This window comes from Leptidea sinapis, chromosome 20, assembly GCF_905404315.1.
Source record: "Leptidea sinapis chromosome 20, ilLepSina1.1, whole genome shotgun sequence".
NCBI classification, from domain to species: domain Eukaryota; kingdom Metazoa; phylum Arthropoda; class Insecta; order Lepidoptera; family Pieridae; genus Leptidea; species Leptidea sinapis.
In genome coordinates, this window is record NC_066284.1 from 5,855,443 (window position 1) to 5,877,884 (window position 22,442).

General features: G+C 32.7%; 3 non-coding genes across 3 annotated transcripts; all 3 read right to left on the bottom strand.

Moving 5' to 3' along the window:
• Window positions 1-2,550: 2,550 nt before the first annotated feature.
• LOC126970372 (U2 spliceosomal RNA) lies at window positions 2,551-2,743 on the bottom strand. Its single transcript, XR_007730623.1, has one exon. It is a non-coding gene; the product is annotated as a U2 spliceosomal RNA (small nuclear RNA).
• Window positions 2,744-9,252: 6,509 nt separating this feature from the next.
• LOC126970368 (U2 spliceosomal RNA) lies at window positions 9,253-9,445 on the bottom strand. The gene has a single exon (XR_007730619.1). It is a non-coding gene; the product is annotated as a U2 spliceosomal RNA (small nuclear RNA).
• Window positions 9,446-19,869: 10,424 nt separating this feature from the next.
• Window positions 19,870-20,062, bottom strand: LOC126970376 (U2 spliceosomal RNA). Its single transcript, XR_007730627.1, has one exon. It is a non-coding gene; the product is annotated as a U2 spliceosomal RNA (small nuclear RNA).
• Window positions 20,063-22,442: the final 2,380 nt, after the last annotated feature.

The following is a 22,442-nucleotide window of genomic DNA, read 5'->3' on the forward strand; positions in this document are numbered from 1 at the left end:
TTCATTACACCAAACACAGCGGAGGTGCAAACCAACGTACTTATAAATGACTAGAGATTGGAACTTGTGTACACTAAGGTCTTCTCGGATATCACGTTAGATAAAAAGCTTCAGTGGGGTCCATATATTGCCCATCCAGCAGATAAACTCAGCTCTGCGGCATATGCCGTTATAAAGATTAGAGAGAACAAGAATGTTGCTATAGCTATAGTAGTGTACTTCAGTTATTTTCACAGCATCATGACGTACGGTATTTTACTATGGGTCATGCTGCTGACATTGATATAGTGTTTGCTCTGCAAAAGAGAGCTATTCGTGCTATATATCAGCTTGGTAATAGACAGTCTCTCACTGAAAAATTTAAAGAAATAAATATTGTGACTGTTCATTGTCAGTACATTTATAAAAATTTAATATACGTTCGCAAAAATCGTCACCTTTTTGCTCTTAATAGTGATTTTCATTATTAAAACACTAGAAATAAGGGATTGCTTGTAACTAATTCTAGTAGACTGCATAAGATACATAATAGCTTTAAGGGTAAATGTATTCACTTTTATAATAAAGTAAAAGTAAGTCCCAGCCACTGTTCAGGCATTATGTATAAATAATTTTTAATGTTTTATAAAAAAATGGCTCTGTCGTAAATCCTATTACTCCACAGCTGAATATCTAAATGATTGGACAGCCTGGGACTAGATTGTGATTATTTTGTAGCAATAGAAATGACTGTATAATATTGTAAGTTTTTATTGAAAAGAGCGCAAAAAAAGAATGCTGGGAGAGTTTCTTGTGCCGCTTCTTCTCTCTCAGAGCACCATTTGTATTCTAAGCGGTAGTTATCAATAATCAATTTTGAGAAAATAAATACCTTATATGCCTTTTTATGCCTTTTATGTAATGAGAATTCACCGAGCCAAATTCAAGTATAGAACGAATAAATGCATTAAAAAGAAGAATCAGGGTGGTAATATGTTTAAAATCTTTACTAACTCTAAGAAAGCATTCTATAGGCTTTTGCAATCACATATCTATAGTGTTGAGTAACGGAGAGTCATGGTGAACGCCTTAATCTCTCAACCATAAAACCCGTCCAACAAGATTTTCATTTAAAGTGCACTTGAATTTAATAATATTATTTTTTTGCGGGAAAATGATATTACGTTACTTTTTTTAATATTAAGCTGTAAGAGATTATCATTGCAATATTTGCACATTTCATTACAGTTACAATCAGAAGGATTACGTACGTATTGTTTTATGTATCTTCATATTATCTGCAATGAGAAGATTTGAAGAATGATTAAATACGCATGATGCAATGATGTCACTAATGTATAGATGAAAGAGAAGGGGTCTAAAATGAGATCCTTGACGAACACCAGACGTACCAGGCACGCACGTAGAGCTTTTACTTGAAGCTACCTTTAACTTCCTGTCTGCTCACGTTGTATAAATTTAAATTTACAATCTCTATCGCATCACATTCCACAATTTTCTAACTAGGGCCTAAAAAATCTAAATTCCTACGTTTTATTTACTCTTAATTAATATTGTAGAAAATAATTTTAAAACGATTAATTTGTTTAAATAGTTTTAGTAGATTTATAGAGTCCGCGGGGCTATGCGGACTTTATTCACTCTGTCTATAAACACGTAATCTTCTGAATATTTTTTTGGTAATGATTTTTTTTTATTCTCTCCATTAATTAAGTTGTTGTCTAACAACAAGAGACTCTATCTAGACGTATAAATTATCAATGCAGTTATAATTCCGTTATACAAATGAAAACCTCTATCATTTTATTTATATAAATTTGATTTGATATCATTAATAAAAATGAGTTGATAATAGGCCTGTTTCGCAATGAACAAGACGTACTATATACTAATACGATAAATTATTAATTACAAATGACTACATAAAAGTTATGAATAACACAGATTGCGTTTCAATATTATTTCGCTGCTTTATTTTATTGCCAGGTGACTAGTTGGCAGGAAAGATTGGTAACCTCGCATTTTACGTTTCTTCAACTCCGTTACGATACGTAAATATAAAAAAGTTTGCTTGTACGAAACAACGTAATTAAGCTTTTCAATATTTCAAATAACCCTCCTACAACTAATACATAACAAGCAATTATTTTTATGAGCTTATCATAGCTGTTATAACATAAATAAGCATCAAAAATATTTATCGATGCAGGCAATTATGAGCAAGATTAGCTTAGCAGTATAATATGATGTGTGAACTATGTGTCTTCTCTCTAATAATATATATTTCAAGTAACCTGAATTGTATAGTATATATTCTGAAATAATTGATGATCACTGTTGTTTATTTTTTTTATAAATTAAAAATGTGAGCCATATATCTTGTATTCTAATTCAAATACATCAAAAAACGTCATTCACTCATGTAAATGCATTTTTTTTTTTATTTCACTCCATATAACAAAACCAACTACATATTTGGCGAATTACTATGATAGTATGATGTACTATAACAATATGTACTATATGATCAATATTATGATATTTTAATTTATTATATGGGCCAATCCCGGCGGCACTGCAATGCCGGGCCGACCCGTGACAGGAGTGGAGCGAGCCCCTAACACCCCGTCATTTTACAAAAATCAGTTTAATATACTGGTCCCGCAATGCGGGAACTTTCAGATATTAAGCTGAAAAGAACAGATACTACACTTTGATCTTAGCCAAAAGGCCGAGAAGCGATACTGAAAAATTCTAGGCAACACATACTCACTAGTTTGCAATAAATTCTTATAGCGCCTCGTAAAAAAGCCAACAATGTGATCATGACATCTGAGTTCATGTAAACTAACTGGCCTGACTGAAATGCTGAACCATACCAACCTTATTTTCAGTAGCACACACAGACTGCCCGGTGCTATGATAGATATGTGGGGAACTTCCTCTAGATGTCGCCTTTCAGAAATTTCAGTATTTAAGTAATATACTGACTTGTGTTTTGATATGATTCAATCAGCTGAAATGTTTCTTGTCATGTTGTTTGGTTTATTTATGAGCGGATTCCTATTTCGTTAAAAAAGAAAGATTTTTATTCATGTGATATTATATCATCTGTTAATGAAAGTTCTTCTAATGTTTGTTCTTCGTTATTAGTAACAATTAATAATTTTATTTATTTATGTAAACCAACAGTACCTACAACTTAATACACTTAAAAGCAAAACATAAAATATAAATCATTGAACAATAAAAGTTTCCACAATAAAATAAAATAATTAAGAATGATTTAAGTAATAATTACTTAAAAAAATTAGTTAACAAGAAGACAATATAATTTAATACAAATAAGAATAATTTAAACTAAGACATTTACTTAATTTGTTCAACTTCTGTAACGAACATGAAAAGTAATCAATTGAACAGTATTATTTGTTGTATAATACACAAGAATGATGAATAAAAGCGTTTAGTGCATATTGAGAGCGTGTAGTATGTAAGTTAAATAAAGATTTAATTTGCGAAGATTGTCGTGGATATTAGAATTTAAGGCAAATAAGAACTTCTTCTTATTGGAGAGTCAATTAAATTATGAAGTAATCTTAGCAGAAATGTTTGGTCTTTTACCTTACGACGTTTTTCCAGAGAGATTAGATAAATAAGTAACAAATTGATCGATAGCGGAACACCTAAATTTTCAATGCTTTAATAATTATGTTTGAAATTTCTCTATTTCTTGAATATGGACTTTGCAATGAGAATTCACCGAGCCGAATTCAAGTATCTATACTTGAATTCGGCTCGGTGTACGAATATCTTTAAAATCTTTACTAACTCTAAGAACAAAACCAAGCATTCGATAGGCTCTTGCAGTCACATATGTATAGTGTTGAGTAACAGAGAGTCATGGTGAACGCCCAAATCTCTCAACCATAAAACCCGTCCAACAAGATTCTCATTTAAAGTGCACTTGAATTTAATATTAATTTTTTGCGGGAAAATTATATGACGTAACTTTTTTTTTAATATTAAGCTGTAAGAGATTATCATTGCAATATTTGCACAATTCATTCAAAGTATCCGGTATTTAGTTACAATCAGAAGGATTACGTACGTATTGTTTTATATATCTTCATATCATCAGAATAGAGAAGAATTGAAGAATGTTTGCAACTGCAATGATGTCACTAATGTTTAGATGAAATAGAAGGGGTCCAAGATGAGATCCTTGAGGAACACCAGAAGTAGCAGGCACGATCGTAGAGCCTTTAGTAAAACGCAGAGCTTTTAGTAGTAGTAACCTGTAACTTAAACACACACAATCTTCTAACACAAAATCATCATCGAAAAATTCATTCACGTAGTTCCCTTATTTATCTTCAGACTTCTGAGATAGCCGTTTCTCTTGTTTCAATTTCTCCTTCAATTGTAACCGCCTGGCTTTAGTCCCGAGGTTTGAAGTAAGCCAGCGGAGGAGGTCGCCATGTATACCGAGTTCTTGAATTTTTCGAATTAATATTAGATGACAGATTTTATCAAAATATTAAGAATCATCGGTATTCACAACGTCCACCTGGAAACCTTGATCCATTGCGATAGTTACCTGATGAACAAACTAACATAAGTTGAACTCTACAGATTTATTGTTAATGAAATAAAGCTGTTGAGGAATGATAATGGGTCGTAGAATTGAAAAAACAATCGAATATAATTATAATGTTGTAATATTTGTTTAGTAGAAAGCTGTTATTTTGATAGTCTATACTGCAATTCAGTTTTATTTATATTCAGAACATTAATAATTATCACTAATCTTTACTTGGTAATAGGTCTTTGGATCAGAGGGACATGGGATTTCGTTCATGCGGTCCGTTGGTACGGGCGCTTATCAAAGAGTTATTCACTTCAGGCCCGGGGCACCAACTCCTCTATACTTAAACGAGACTCCCTTAGAAATTCAAAAATTATATATATAAATAAAAATAAATAAAAGTCATCGTTAAAAAAGTGCTTTTTACAAAATCCTTCATTAATATAATCTTATCTGCGGTAAGCTAAGTAGACAACTAATTTGTAATTACTAATATTTAGTGGATAATTATTTTTTATTTTGCATTTTATTGATTTCTATACTACTTTGTTTAAAATAAATCTTATAATAACTGTATAAATTGAAAATAATTGTTCTTTTCTTTTTAAATATTATGTAATTTAATTTTAAGCGGCTTCACAGTCACACACAGATAAGCTTCCTAAAGTTTAAGTGTGTGTTATTATATTGTAAGCTATAACTATATTGTATTTTAAATAAATATTATTAAAAAAAAATCTTCTAGATGACCTGCAATTATCAAGTTTGATTGGAGCTTATGTATTTCATCGGCTGATTTTTCATTCAGTTGATAATGTCATTCTATCGTTGTTGGAACAGCCTGTAATCAGCATCTAAGCGGCTCAGCTATGCGATAAAAAACTAGACTACTATTATTATTATTATTTGCAGAGGGTGGCTATTTGGCTAGTCCTGATTGGGTCCTAGTAACACCACGTCCAGAATTTAACTATTGTGTTCGCCACTCATACAAACTCAAACTAGACTAGCTGATCTCCGAAAATATCAAAAAGATGTACCACGATAAAGATATTTATAAAAACTCTTTGTTAAACTTTACATCAAACGACATTTGACAAAAGCCTGTCAGAGAACTGACGAATTATTTATTATGATATTATTGTTTTTTTTATTACATATCTTTTAAACATGTACCCGCGCTTAGACGAAGTATTGGTATTTGCAAAGTGCGGCATATAATACTACTAGTCTACTAGCCAGTCTCGAGCAATGTGACGTTGATGTGCCACATGTTCTGTTAAACTTTGCAAAGGCTTAGGCCGCTACGGCTATGGTTTTTTCCAGAGTGTAGTTAACCGCGAAACCGCTCGAGACGCACACACCACGATTATAAAACGCCAAACCGACCGCGATTTTCACAGTTTAAAGATGGATTTCAAAAGAGCTTTATTTGCTTAGATACTAAAAATCAGAAAAAAAGACGTCAATGAAAATTTTGCACATATTGCATACAATAAAATTTTAACAGAAACCCAGATAGATTTTTCAGGATGTCAGAAGGCTGCTTCAATAAAATTTTGCACAACGTGCGACCTACATCACCTTCGTGGATTGAATATTGGGATTCTGGGATAAACTTTGGTGCTCTGCGTTTGAAAAAGACTCCAACTCGGTTGACGAAATTATTTCAATGGCGCGTGAATACGACAATTCTTCGTGTCGGTCGAATACTAGGCAAAAAACCGCTTGATTACCCACTAAGTTAATGACAAATTTTGCGGCGCTTGTATTCATTTTCTGGTTTCACAAACTCGGTTAAAAACCGCTGTGCTATAACCATGGCGCACCATGCCTAGACCGCAGTCTAGGCCTAATAAATACTAAAACGCCAGGTTGCGTAGTAAGATTTTGTAAAAATAATACTACAAGAAATAAGAAAGACACTGGGATCACATATCATCAGAAAATATATTGTATTTTATTAATTTTAATGTAGAATAATAACACGAAGCGTATGTTACACAATTTGAAAGATGCCATTGAGTGTGAAGATGCCACGCACGCAAGCAAACCTTACAAATAGCCAATACACACTACAATATAATGTTGCCGTAATAAAAAAGCTATTGCTCTTAGGTAGTGCGGTATCTAGTTGAACAATCCTTAACCTAAGCATGTATGTTTCAGATGTTGTTAACTTCGATAATTAATACCTCTAAATACACTCAAAAACTGTGGAAGCGTGGTATAAAATAGTTTGGAACTGTAAGCCTCTATTTTCAGCAACAAACGCACTCTAAAACTAGGTCACTGTCTTATCACAGTGTGAGACGTAGCTGACATGCACACTAAAGTAATGTACCTGGCCTGTTGTCATGCGTTGCCTCACAGCAAGAGGCTCTGTCGAGACGTATACTATTCTAAGATTATTTTAGTGATGTTTTTATTCCAAATCTCTATAATTGTACGTTTCAGATTTTGTTAGTTTTTTTTAGTATATATTTGCTAAGTAACGTTGTTAATATAATTGATATTTTCTGGGATTTTTAAGATATGTACTAGATTGGGTGATGGCCGTCTCCAATCATCCACAGCTGTCTGTCAAGAGCTTTCTACATTCATTATTTTCCTGCTGATTGTGTCCTGTGACTATGTCAGATCAAATCAAAATCACATTATTTATGTAGATCACGGAAATGATACTTGTGAATGTCCAAAAAAAAATTCTTATTTAATCTACTGCGACTTCGTAAAGGGTTCAGCTAATGAGAAGTTAATTAAAGATTTATAGTTTCATCGATTTCCAAATCATTTCAATATAATATGTAAAGTGATGTAACAAACATACTCAAACGTCAAATAGTTACCTTACACAGGTTTGAAAAAATAGCGAAATTGAAAAAAAAAAACACCGAAATTTGTTACTTTTTTGTTGCTAAAAAATTAATTTTTTTGCTCTAACCGATCGAAAAAATCGGCAATAACGCTAACTTTACATTAAGATAGCGTGGGAATTATTTTGAGATAAAAGGAATTAGCGAAATTGAAAAAAAAAACACCGAAATTTGTTGCTTTTTTGTTGCTAATTAGTTGCTAAAAAATTAATTTTTTTGCAACTAATCGAAAAAAATCGGCAATAACGCTAACTTTACATTACAACGTAATACACAGTTTTCAAGAAAAACCAATTTAAAAGTCTACCCTCCCCCTCCCTGATTTGGTAATGGGGGGAAACGCCTACTATTTGGTTCTGGCACTCGCCGGCCGCTGCCGGGGCAAGCTACGCTCGGCTCGTGCGTTGTTTTAACTATTATAATCTAACCTAACCAATTTTAATGAATTGTAGTTGATAGAGCTTTGGTCCACGATTATAGTGCTATCACTCTTATTACAACGTAATACACAGTTTTCAAGAAAAACCAAAATAAAAGTCGACCCTCCCCGCCTGTACCAGTTTTTATTTTTTTGCTGACTCTCCCTGCTAAAACAAGCTGCACTGTGAGGAGCAACAAATTTTCATTTTAGTTTTTCCGCGAAAAAATCGTTAGTTAAGCAAGCGTGACCGGTTTTTTTTGTAAACCGATCTCCAACTTCTATTGACCTCCGGTTTTTATTTTGTTCCTGACTGTTTCTGCTAAAGCAAGCTGCAGTATGAACAGCAACAAATTTTCATCATAGTTTTTCCACGGAAAAATCGTTAGTTAAGCTAGCGTGGCCGATTATTTTGTTTTTGGCATAGTTAAAAAAAAAACAATTTTTATTTTTTATTTTTTTTCTTCTTAGCATCTTTTAGCAACAAATTGACCCCTATTTGCTTGATTGATCAGTCTACATTCAGTGATTCCCACGCTATCTTAATGTAAAGTTAGCGTTATTGCCGATTTTTTGCGATTGGTTAGAGCAAAAAAATTAATTTTTTAGCAAGTAATTAGCAACAAAAAAGCAACAAATTTCGGTGTTTTTTTTTTCAATTTCGCAAAATATACGTCGCCATTTTTTTTGACCTACCTTACACGAGTAAGTCAAAAAAGTAAATGTAAATTAATACAAAACAAAAGTTATTGAGTACAGTACCTGTATCATCCACACACACCGTAAATAAATAAAGGAAGACTGTGTGAATTTTATAAGGGATTATATATAAAAAAAATCATCAGTCTACCCAAGTTATTGGTCTTCCTACATTTTGTTTTCCTGATGTCCACTTTTGCAACGAGCAATTTCTGTAGTTCACCTGCTGTCAGTATCCGTGCAATTGCATCAGTGATCTTGGTTTTTTGTCTTATCTTGTCGCTTCTTACTTTGTGAATCTTTCTTTCTTTTGTGGAATGCTCGCAATATTCTGATTATTTTTTTTTGTAAAAGTCCACGTTTGACAGCTGTTCAGTAAACAAGGTAGGACCCTACTACTTTCCATGGACGCTATCCATTACTACTTTCTTCGTGTATAGATTGTAATCGCCTTTTTAGGTTTAATATGTAATTGTAGTACATGTTAATGATTGATGATCACCAATTATTAATAATTATCACTAAATATAATACTTTTAATAACTTAAAATTATTTATTACACTTTCACATTTAAAACAGATTACATTTACATTAGTTATTAGTTAGAAAGTACGCAGCCATTATTAATTTAAGTAACGGAATACTCGTATAAATCATGATATTTTAATTTATGATATGGGCCAATCCCGGCGGCACTGCAATGCCGGGCCGACCCGTGACAGGAGTGGAGCGAGCCCCTAACACCCCGTCATTTTACAAAAATCAGTTTAATATACTGGTCCCGCAATGCGGGAACTTTCAGATATTAAGCTGAAAAGAACAGATACTACACTTTGATCTTAGCCAAAAGGCCGAGAAGCGATACTGAAAAATGCTAGGCAACACATACTCACTAGTTTGCAATAAATTCTTATAGCGCCTCGTAAAAAAGCCAACAATGTGATCATGACATCTGAGGGCATTCATGTAAACTAACTGGCCTGACTGAAATGCTGAACCATACCAACCTTATTTTCAGTAGCACACACAGACTGCCCGGTGCTATGATAGATATGTGGGGAACTTCCTCTAGATGTCGCCTTTCAGAAATTTCAGTATTTAAGTAATATACTGACTTGTGTTTTGATATGATTCAATCAGCTGAAATGTTTCTTGTCATGTTGTTTGGTTTATTTATGAGCGGATTCCTATTTCGTTAAAAAAGAAAGATTTTTATTCATGTGATATTATATCATCTGTTAATGAAAGTTCTTCTAATGTTTGTTCTTCGTTATTAGTTACAATTAATAATTTTATTTATTTTGGTAAACCAACAGTACCTACAACTTAAAAGCAAAACATAAAATATAAATCATTGAACAATAAAAGTTTCCACAATAAAATAAAATAATTAAGAATGATTTAAGTAATAATTACTTAAAAAATTTAGTTAACAAGAAGACAATATAATTTAAGGCAAATAAGAACTTCTTCTTATTGGAGAATCAATTAAATTATGAAGTAATCTTAGCAGAAATGTTTGGTCTTTTACCTTACGACGTTTTTCCAGAGAGATTAGATAAATAAGTAACAAATTGATCGATAGCGGAACACCTAAATTTTCAATGCTTTAATAATTATGTTTGAAATTTCTCTATTTCTTGAATATGGACTTTGCAATGAGAATTCACCGAGCCGAATTCAAGTATCTATACTTGAATTCGGCTCGGTGTACGAATATGTTTAAAATCTTTACTTACTCTAAGAACAAAACCAAGCATTCGATAGGCTTTTGCAGTCACATATCTATAGTGTTGAGTAACAGAGAGTCATGGTGAACGCCCAAATCTCTCAACCATAAAACCCCGTCCAAAAAGATTCTCATTTAAAGTGCACTTGAATTTAATATTAATTTTTTGCAGGAAAATGATATGACGTAACTTTTTTTTAATATTAAGCTGTAAGAGATTATCATTGCAATATTTGCACAATTCATTCAAAGTATCCGGTATTTAGTTACAATCAGAAGGATTACGTACGTATTGTTTTATATATCTTCATATCATCAGAATAGAGAAGAATTGAAGAATGTTTGCAACTGCAATGATGTCACTAATGTTTAGATGAAATAGAAGGGGTCCAAGATGAGATCCTTGAGGAACACCAGAAGTAGCAGGCACGATCGTAGAGCCTTTAGTAAAACGCAGAGCTTTTAGTAGTAGTAACCTGTAACTTAAACACACACAATCTTCTAACACAAAATCATCATCGAAAAATTCATTCACGTAGTTCCCTTATTTATCTTCAGACTTCTGAGATAGCCGTTTCTCTTGTTTCAATTTCTCCTTCAATTGTAACCGCCTGGCTTTAGTCCCGAGGTTTGAAGTAAGCCAGCGGAGGAGGTCGCAATGTATACCGAGTTCTTGAATTTTTCGAATTAATATAAGATGACAGATTTTATCAAAATATTTAGAATCATCGGTATACACAACTTCCACCTGGAAACCTTGATCCATTGCAATAGTTACCTGATGAACAAACTAACATAAGTTGAACTCCACAGATCTATTGTTAATGAAACCATGCTGTTGAGGAATGATAATGGGTCGTAGAATTGAAAAAACCATCGAATATCATTATAATGTTGAAATTTTCGTTTAGTAGAAAGCTGTTATTTTGATAGTCTTTACTTCAATTCAGTTTTATTTATATTCAGAACATTAATAATTATCACAAATCTTTACTTGGTAATAGGTCTTTGGATCGGTGGAGACATGGGATTTCGTTCATGCGGTCCGTTGGTACGGGCGCTTATCAAAGAGTTATTCACTTCAGGCCCGGGGCACCAACATATAGTATAGTGTGAAAATATAGTATAGTGTGAAAATAAACACAGATCATTATTACTTTGTTAGAAAATTAAACTTTACCTTATTTAAATTGAATCTTAGATCATTTTAAAACTATCACAATTATGTCAGTCTATTAAATTAATGTTTAATATTCTCGGTAAGAGAAATTAATTCAGCGAACAGGCGAATATAAAACCGTTGGATTGAAGTGTTCCTCGAACGTTGCTAATTAGTTCATAAAGGAGAAACAAAGTCGAGTTTCGCTAAAATTAAATGAAACAAAGAAATAAGTCTTTCAGACTTGCTAAGTTGTGCGAGCGATGGAATAATTCAATTTGTTTTGATTGCACTTATCGGATCTCATAGCAAGATGTATAAGACTTTGCCATATATTTTTTGTACCTTTAATTCTATTTTTTCGACTTCAAAAACCTCCTGTTTTAAGAGTAAGTTTTTAGCTGAAGTTCTAAGTTTTTAAAAGTAAGTATTTCACGTGAATATTTTACGGGTGAATATTTCAAATTCAAATATTTTTATTCAAGATCACTTATTGAACGTCCAAAACTACCACTCATTCAAAATAGACTGCCTTACACCTTAGAAGAACGGGCGCAATAAACTCAGCGGGCTTTTTTTAAAAACCAAAAAAAAATCTATCGTATCTTACAATAAACATTTTTAATTAAATAGCCTGAGGTTCACTTCATTCTCAGTCTTTGGTATCATTAAGAAAATCGTTTATGCCGTAGTAACCTTTCCCACACAAACGTTTTTTAACAATTCTTTTAAATTTCTTGGGATCATATTGTAGAAGCATATACAACGTCCAATAAAAAACTCGACTTAACCGAGTAGTAGGCATGACAAGTTACCTACCTACTATAAACGACTATAACCAACAAATACAATGGGAAATAAAGAAGTGCCATAGAACTTATCTGTTGATTTGAACTGAAAAGTATTGGAATTCCTCAATAGAATAAGTATCGAAGAAGTTTATACGGGTTATTATAATTGTCATGAGACGTAGGTACACACCCGAGGTGGCTAGCTGAATGTCTGTTATAAAAACTACCGATCGAAGCCTATAGCCTTCCTCGATAAATGGACTACCCAACACTGAAAGAATCATTCAAATCGGACCAGTAGTACCAGAGATTAGCGCGTTCAAACAAACAAACAAACACTGCAGCTTTATAATATTAGTATAGATTTATATTTACATTGATTTACAAATCATTTCAATTACAATATAACATGTAAAATGATGCAACAAACACACTCAAACGTCAAACAGTCAATGTCTTACACGAGTAAGTCAAAAAAAGTAAATGTAAATTAATACAAATGTTATTGAGTACAGTAGCTGCATCATCCACATACACCATAAATAAATAAAGGTTTAAATGAATAAATATGTATATATCCATACATATATATACACACAATAACTTTTAAGAATCTGAAACCGAGTCTCCGGATCATCCTGCCACCTGCCACACACAGATAAGTATAGATATACACAGTGTAAGACGAGCTACACGATATACCAACAGTAAGGTTATATCAGACTTTGAAAGCCTCCTCTTCACAGTCCGTAGGCTAGCTTGTCACCCTCGTACCTCTTCAAGGTTTCTTCTGCAACTGTATTTGCGGTTCCTCAGCGCCTCAGTCGTGGTCGTGTGCAACTTATTCTCGCGGAACCTTGTCTTCTCTGAACGGAACATATCTCTTGGTATCGAGTTCAGGTTCTTTCAACAGTTGAATGACTCTTGTTTTAATGCAATACCAGTGATCCGCCCTTTGTTCTCTTCGGTTATCAAATAAATTATGGCTTGTTTTCATACCATCAAAAATAAGGTACAGATAAAATTTTGGTAATTTTTTATCATATTATATTAGATTGTTCTCGATACGTCAAGTAAATCCAATTCAATTAATAAGTATAACAATACTGTGCCACTGTGCGAAATAATCTGTAGATATAAACACTTTTAAAGCGTCAACAAACATCTATCTTCAGACCGAAAATCTACTAACCTGGCATCACAATTAAACTCCTAAGACACTAAAGAAAATCATATCTATATCTATATTTACAATACTAAGACTACATAAAATTAAAACTGTCATTACGTGAAAGCGTACCAAGAATACTGGCAGCATTACCGCGTTGGATAGCAAGGCAGATCCGTTGACCGAAATAGTTGCCAGCGCTTGGATTTCAAGTAGCCTTATTGAGGAAATAGTTTTAGAACATTCTCCACGCCTCTGCTCCCCACGGGCCAAGTGTTTCGACACCAAACGGTACATATATGTATGACTCATTGAGACCAACAGACGTAACTTGGAGATGAGAAGGAGCCAGAGTGTCGACGAAAGTCGCGTAGACTTGGATACCATCCCCACCATCTGGATGTGTGGCGGTCCTCCACAGTGCGGTTTTCAAGGAGCTTTCTTCCACGTTCTACAAAGCTGTGGAATGAACTTCATTGTACGGTGTTTCCGTGACGATACGACATGGGTACCTTCAAAAAAAGCACGTACACCTTCCTTAAAGGCTGGCAACGCTCCTGCGATTCCTCTGGTGTTGCAAGAGAATGTGATCACTTAACACGAGGTGACCCGTGCGCTCGTTTGACCTCCTTTTACAAAAGTAAGTAAGTTACTTCTTTAACTTATTTTCTTTTGTAACAAATAAAATTTAAAAATTTATTTTTATTTTTATAATCACAAACAGTGCTTTAAGATCTACTCCTCAGTTGAATACTGAATGAAATCTTCGGAGAAGTCAAACCTGATGATAATCGTGGATATCATCTGACAAAATAACCGCCTGTAAATGGTTGGATTCAAACCATATCTGATCGGATGTCCGACCCTACATTGGCTAAATTCTCAGTGGCACCATTATATTATAAACGCCTATAGAATTTTATCATCGAATATACATATTATAATAACATTGTTACAAAGTAGAAACTGGAAAAGGAATGTTATTTCAAATAGTCCTACAAACAATACCGGAGCCAAAAAAGTAAATTTTTATCATTTCTGTCGATTTGTCAATATCTATATCCAGGCAAAACTACTAAATAGCTTTAATTCAAATTTTACATGAATATTAACAAGAAGACGGGATTACTTTATAAATTATACATTGTACAGACGTATGAAATTTTAAAAATCGGTCCAGCCGTTAGTGGGTATTCACTAACATACACGTGGGCAGGAGAACTATATAGGGACTGAATTGAGAATCTAAACCAATCTCAAATTCATTGAAACACAATGATATGATAATGACAGTGTTTTAAGCTTCTTTGTATAGTCCACAGCAGTAATATCAAATAAGATTTATTCAAATTGGTAACAACCATTTACCACGTCTCGGTTGTCGGTGGTTGTGACTGTCCACTATATATACATATATTACATTGCTACGTACGCTTGCACCACGCCAGATATTGAGAGACGGGTGCAGCAATGATGTGAAAAATTACAGAAATACGAATAAACAAAGAAAGTCATAGTGAAAAATTATCGCCATATATTTAATTAAGAAAGACAGCAGCGTAGATAAAAAAATATTTACCGATGTATACCCGTCGTTCCTATTGTTCCAATAAATGACTACTTACTCGTTTTTTTTTATAGAAAAGAAGGACAAACGAGAGTACAGGTCACCTGGTGTTAAGTGATCAACACCGCCCACATTCTCTTGCTACACCAAAGGAATAACAGGAGCATGGCCGGCCTTTAAGGAAGGTGTACGCGCTTTTTTTGATAGTACCCATGTCGTATCGTCTCGTAAACACCGCTTAAGGAAGCTCATTCCACAGCTTAGTAGTACGTGAAAGAAAGCTTCTTGAAAACCGCAGTTTGGATTACCGCCACACATCCAGATGGTGGAGATGATATCCTAATTTGTGGCGTGTCGTGCGAAGGTGGAATTCGCTGGTGGTCTTTATTTATATATTTATATTAAAGTTTATAAAAGAAAATACTTATAGCTAGCATCAGAAAACCACATGGATTTGTAATATATGCTAACAAAGAGTTAAATGTAGGTGCATTAACTACAGAACATTAATGCCAGTTAAATAAATTATGTATATATATTTACTATAAGTGACTTTATTTTTTTATTTATTTGTTTGATGGTAATTGATACGCCATGCCCATTACAATGCAGTGCCGCTCAGGATTCTCAAAAAATCCAAAAATTCTGAGCGGCACTACAATTGCGCTCGTCACCTTGAGACACAAACCGAAACACAGTAATGCTTACACATTACTGCTTCACGGCAGAAATAGGCGCCGTTATGGTACCCATAATCTAGCCGGCTTCCTGTGCAAAGGAGCCTCCCACTCCATATGTATGATTTCAGTTTTTTCTTAATTATACGAGGATTTATACGATCCCGTACAGCTTTAAGTATTTAAGCTGTGAGGCTACATATTTTACGCGGCTAATGCGGTTTTTCACTTTTAATAGCTTATTATGATTATTAATAGCTTAATTAGATCTTAATGTATTAATACAATAAATAAAGCCTGATTTAAAATAAATCATGAAACCATAGAATAGATGAATTCCGTGTCCCGGTTCATCAATAAGATAAACATAAGTGGATATTGACAATCTACTTTATATTTATATAAAAAGCTTCTTATAAATCCGTATTACAAGAATACGTAGATGAATAATACTTTTGCTCTATTGAAGGCTGAATCATTCCCATTATCAGAGATAAAATCCCTTCACATTCAAACTTTTTCCACGTATAAAAAGGTTTAAGGATTGTAAATATAATTGACGTATCGCGGCCGGAGTTGATTTATTCCTTTATACTCTACCTTTAAGGCAAAGCTGTTATAGAAGGACTATAGTATAAGAGTTAGTATTACTATTTATTTATTTATTTATTAAGGCTTACCAACTAGATAGATAATTTTACTTAAAGGAATTAGATAAACATTAATATGTGTTACTATTCTATACATATTCTATACATATCTAAATTAAAGTTTAAATAAATAATAAAGAAATAAATATTTTCACCAGTGGGAGGCACAGGAGGCCGGCTATATTATGGGTACCACAATGGCGCCTATTTCTGGTGTGAAGCAGTAATGTGTAAGCATTACTGTGTTTCGTTCTGAAGGGCGCCGTAGCTAGTGATATTACTGGACAAATAAGACTTAACATCTTATGTTTCAAGGTGACGAGCGCAGTTGTATTGCCGCTCAGAAATTTTTGGAGTTTTTCAAGAATCCTGAGCGGCACTGCATTGTAATATACAGGGCGTATCAATTACTATCAGCTGAACGTCTTGCTCGTCTCGTCCCTTATTTTCATAAAAAAAATCTATATTAAAGGTATGCACATCGTTACTAAACTAAAAAGCTAATGCTAAAAATAAATTAGAAAAATAAAAATAATGAATGTAATACTAATTACATAATTACTAATCTTTATTTAAGCTTTATAATGACAAGGACACCTGTTTTTTATAAAAGTTAAAATTTGAAAAGATATCAATATTATGATCTAACTTAAATGTTTTATTATAGCTTGCACATATGAGTTTCATCCGTAGTTATTTCCATAAAATTTAATAAATATTGGGGAATAAGTACCTATTTGACAATTAAATGCTGGTACATGAATGCCAATATTTTTGATGAAAATCTGGACATTCTACCGCACTATGTGTGCTTGGATGGGTTTCACCACATTGGGTCGAGATATGAAACACTAAAGAATGGTGGAACAGAATTAGCTATTGAAGGTGAAATGAAACCTACAAGACAAATCCTATAACAATGCTCAAAGATTGATTTGTGAACATCCAGAATTGCTCTATTCGTAACATATGATCTTTAGCATGATCAGTCTTCACAACACGGCCTATTCTGACATTATAAAGGAGAGTGGATTTATTAATATGGCAGCAACACGTGTTACATCTGCCCGCATATTCTTATGTGTCGTCTAGAAGAGGTTGAGCGACATCTAGTGGTACATTTAGGAACTAATGTAGTTTCATGACATTTACCAAGACGTGTTGAATTACAATAATATGTCCCTATAGTAAATAAATATATTTCTAAACTATTTCTTATTGATGTTGTTCTCAATTGAAATATGACTGTAATTAACCGTATGCCTTATCGAATATCTTCTAAAATACTGAATCAAATGCCAATTGTCTCAATAAATATTGCATACAACAAGCTAAGCTTTTATCTCTTTTTAAACTTTTATCATCACGGAACTTTAACATTGTAATTATTATGACGGGTACTCACGATATATATTTTATGTATTTGATTCCGATATTTCGATCCAATTGCATCGGAACTCGCGTTCCGCCGTGACCACGATTCATGCAATTGGATCGAAAATCAAAGTCATAATAATTAAAAAGCTTTTATCTCGTCAATATCTTAGTATTTCTCCTTACTTCTTTAATTTATATTCGGATTTTCATATTCTTGTTATAAAAAGTCTTAAGACAGTCAGATTTTATGTTAGGCAGGGTCTACTCTAGCCTCTAGGAGACATGCGTGTATATATCTATGTATGTTGATTGTTATTTTAAAGCAAAAATAAAACTTAAGGCCCATCTTTTTAATAATATATTTATAATTCTGTGTTCAAGTATTCAATTTTATTATTTCTCAAACGTGTTTTATTAAACGGTAAATTTTATGTACAACTGAAATAGTATTCCTTAGTTCTTTTTTGCCACTATTCTTTTATTTTTAACAATAAAATTTTATATGATATGTTAGTTTAAATTTCTGTATCTTTATAGTACTTATATTCCCTGATTCTAGAAAAACAGGCGTATATGACTAAACTGTGAGGTTCTGTAAGCTGACTACGGAACCCAAATTATGGTAAGGGTAGCAGCATTATTTGAACATTGAGATCACTTTAAGAACGTAGATCAGATATCCAATCCGTTACGGTTTCGAGGACCTTGACATTTGTCACATGACTAGATATTTCATACCGGTATGTTATTTATTTAAAACATTACAAAATCCACAGAACTTAAATTAGGTTATAATAATACTATTGTAGAACTTCTAATAATGGATTAACAATATTTATTTATTATATTATTAATATATTTATCAGCGATGAATCCGAGAATTATTTGTGAAAATAATATCTATGTTAATTTTTTTCTAAATGGAATAATTAATCAACAAATGAGCGTACTCTCTCGTAGTCCTGAGGAATTTCAGTAGTAGTGCTGCCTAACTTGTGACGTAAATCAAATTAATATCACCGTATTCGGTATTCATGTATTTCGACGAAATAATGCTTATGCTAAAAATTTATGCTATTTACTATTTACCACGACCTCGGAAAAGGTTGAGTTTTTTAAGATTTACAACTTCATCTTTCTACAAATAGTTTTTATTACTAAATTGAGTATAATAGATGCAGCAACCCACATACACTGCAACAATATATATATATATATATATATTACACAGTCCTTATTTCTTGCATATGTGCGAGGCGCATAGGTATGTTCTACTAGGGCCTAAATAATCTAAATTCCTACGATTTATTAAGTCTTAATTAATATTGTAGAAAATAATATTAAAATGATTAATTTGTTTAAGTAGTTTTAGTACATTTATAGAATCGGCGGGGCCATACAGATTTATTGTTAATGATTGTTTTATATTCGCTCCATTAATTAAGTTGTTGACTAACAGCAAGAGACTCTATCTAGACGTATAAATTATCAATGCAGTTATAATTCCGTTATAGAAATGAAAACCTCTATCATTTTGTTTATATAAATTTGAGTTTATTATATGAAATTATTAATTATACATCATAAAAGTTATGAATAACACAGATTGCGTTTCAATATTATTTCGCCGCTTTATTTTATAGCCAGGTGACTAGTTGGCAGGAAAGATTGGTAACTTCGCATTCTAAGTTTCTTCAACTCCATTCGACAATACGTAAATATAAAGATAGTTTTCTTGTACGAACGTAATTAAGCTTTTCAATATTTAAAATAACCCTTCTACGTCGAGTACAGGCAATTATGAGTAAGATTATAATGATAGATATTTTTTTTAATTAATTATTAGCTTAGTAGTATAATATGATGTGTGAACTATGTGTCTTCTGTCTAATAATATATATTTCAAGTGACCTGAATTGTATAGTATATATTCTGATATAATTGATGATCACTGTTGATATTTTTTTTTATAAATTAAAAATGTGAGCCATATATCTTGTATTCTAATTCAAAAACATCAAAAAACGTCATTCACTCATGTAAATGCAATTTTTTTTTTTAATTTCACTCCATATAACAAAACCAACTACATATTTGGCGAATTACTATGATGGTATGATGTACTATAACAATATGTACTATATGATCAATATTAAGATATTTTAATTTGTTATATGGGCCAATCCCGGCGGCACTGCAATGCCGGGCCGACCCGTGACAGGAGTGGAGCGAGCCCCTAACACCCCGTCATTTTACAAAAATCAGTTTAATATACTGGTCCCGCAATGCGGGAACTTTCAGATATTAAGCTGAAAAGAACAGATACTACACTTTGATCTTAGCCAAAAGGCCGAGAAGCGATACTGAAAAATGCTAGGCAACACATACTCACTAGTTTGCAATAAATTCTTATAGCGCCTAGTAAAAAAGCCAACAATGTGATCCTGACATCTGAGGGCATTCATGTAAACTAACTGGCCTGACTGAAATGCTGAACCATACCAACCTTATTTTCAGTAGCACACACAGACTGCCCGGTGCTATGATAGATATGTGGGGAACTTCCTCTAGATGTCGCCTTTCAGAAATTTCAGTATTTAAGTAATATACAGACTTGTGTTTTAATATGATTCAATCAGCTGAAATGTTTCTTGTCATGTTGTTTGGTTTATTTATGAGCGGATTCCTATTTCGTTAAAAAAGAAAGATTTTTATTCACGTGATATTATATCATCTGTTAATGAAAGTTCTTCTAATGTTTGTTCTTCGTTATTAGTTACAATTAATAATTTTATTTATTTTTGTAAACCAACAGTACCTACAACTTAATACACTTAAAAGCAAAACATAAAATATAAATCATTGAACAATAAAAGTTTCCACAATAGAATAAAATAATTAAGAATGATTTAAGTAATAATTACTTAAAAAATTTTGTTAACAAGAAGACAATATAATTTAATACAAATAAGAATAATTTAAACTAAGACATTTACTTAATTTGTTCAACTTCTGTAACGAACATGAAAAGTAATCAATTGAACAGTATTATTTGTTGTATAATACACAAGAATGATGAATAAAAGCGTTTAGTGTATATTGAGTGTGTGTAGTATGTAAGTTAAATAAAGATTTAATTTGCGAAGATTGTCGTGGATATCAGAATTTAAGGCAAATAAGAAATTCTTCTTATTGGAGAGTCAATTAAATTATGAAGTAATCTTAGCAGAAATGTTTGGTCTTTTACCTTACGACGTTTTTCCAGAGAGATTAGATAAATAAGTACCAAATTGATCGATAGCAGAACACCTAAATTTTCAATGCTTTAATAATTATGTTTGAAATTTCTCTATTTCTTGAATATGGACTTTGCAATGAGAATTCACCGAGCCGAATTCAAGTATCTATACTTGAATTCGGCTCGGTGTACGAATATGTTTAAAATCTTCACTAACTCTAAGAACAAAACCAAGCATTCGATAGGCTTTTGCAGTCACATATCTATAGTGTTGAGTAACAGAGAGTCATGGTGAACGCCCAAATCTCTCAACCATAAAACCCGTCCAACAAGATTCTCATTTAAAGTGCACTTGAATTTAATATTAATTTTTTGCGGGAAAATGATATGACGTAACTTTTTTTTAATATTAAGCTGTAAGAGATTATCATTGCAATATTTACACAATTCATTCAAAGTATCCGGTATTTAGTTACAATCAGAAGGATTACGTACGTATTGTTTTATATATCTTCATATTGTCAGAATAGAGAAGATTTGAAGAATGTTTAAATACTGCAATGATGTCACTAATGTTTAGATGAAATAGAAGGGGTCCAAGATGAGATCCTTGAGGAACACCAGAAGTAGCAGGCACGAACATAGAGCCTTTAGTAGAACGCAGAGCTTTTAGTAGAAGTAACCTGTAACTTAAACACACACAATCTTCTAACACAAAATCATCATCGAAAAATTCATTCACGTAGTTCCCTTATTTATCTTCAGACTTCTGAGATAGCCGTTTCTCTTGTTTCAATTTCTCCTTCAATTGTAACCGCCTGGCTTTAGTCCCGAGGTTTGAAGTAAGCCAGCGGAGGAGGTCGCCATGTATACCGAGTTCTTGAATTTTTCGAATTAATATTAGATGACAGATTTTATCAAAATATTCAAAATCATCGGTATACACAACGTCCACCTGGAAACCTTGATCCATTGCGGAAGTTACCTGATCAACAAACTAATATAAGTTGAACTCTACAGATTTATTGTTAATGAAACCATGCTGTTGAGGAATGATAATGGGCCGTAGAATTGAAAAAACAATCGAATATAATAATAATGTTGAAATATTAGTTTAGTAGAAAGCTGTTATTTTTATAGTCTTTACTTCAGTTCAGTTTTATATGTATTCAGAACATTAATAATTATCACTAATCTTTACTTGGTAATTCGTCTTTGGATCGACGAGGACATGGGATTTCGTTCATGCACTCCATTAGTACGGACGCTCAACAAAGAGTTATTCACTTCAGGCCCGGGGCACCATATAAATCTTCCAGATGACCTGCAATTATCAAATTTGATTGGACCTTATGTATTTCATCGGCTGATTTGTCATTCAGTCATGATATCATACTTTCATTCAGTCGTCATCTAACCGCCATTAGTGACAGTTATAGTTTCTACAACCATTCACAAAAACGAACTTTAGTCGCAAACAATGGCTAATAAGTGTAAAACAATA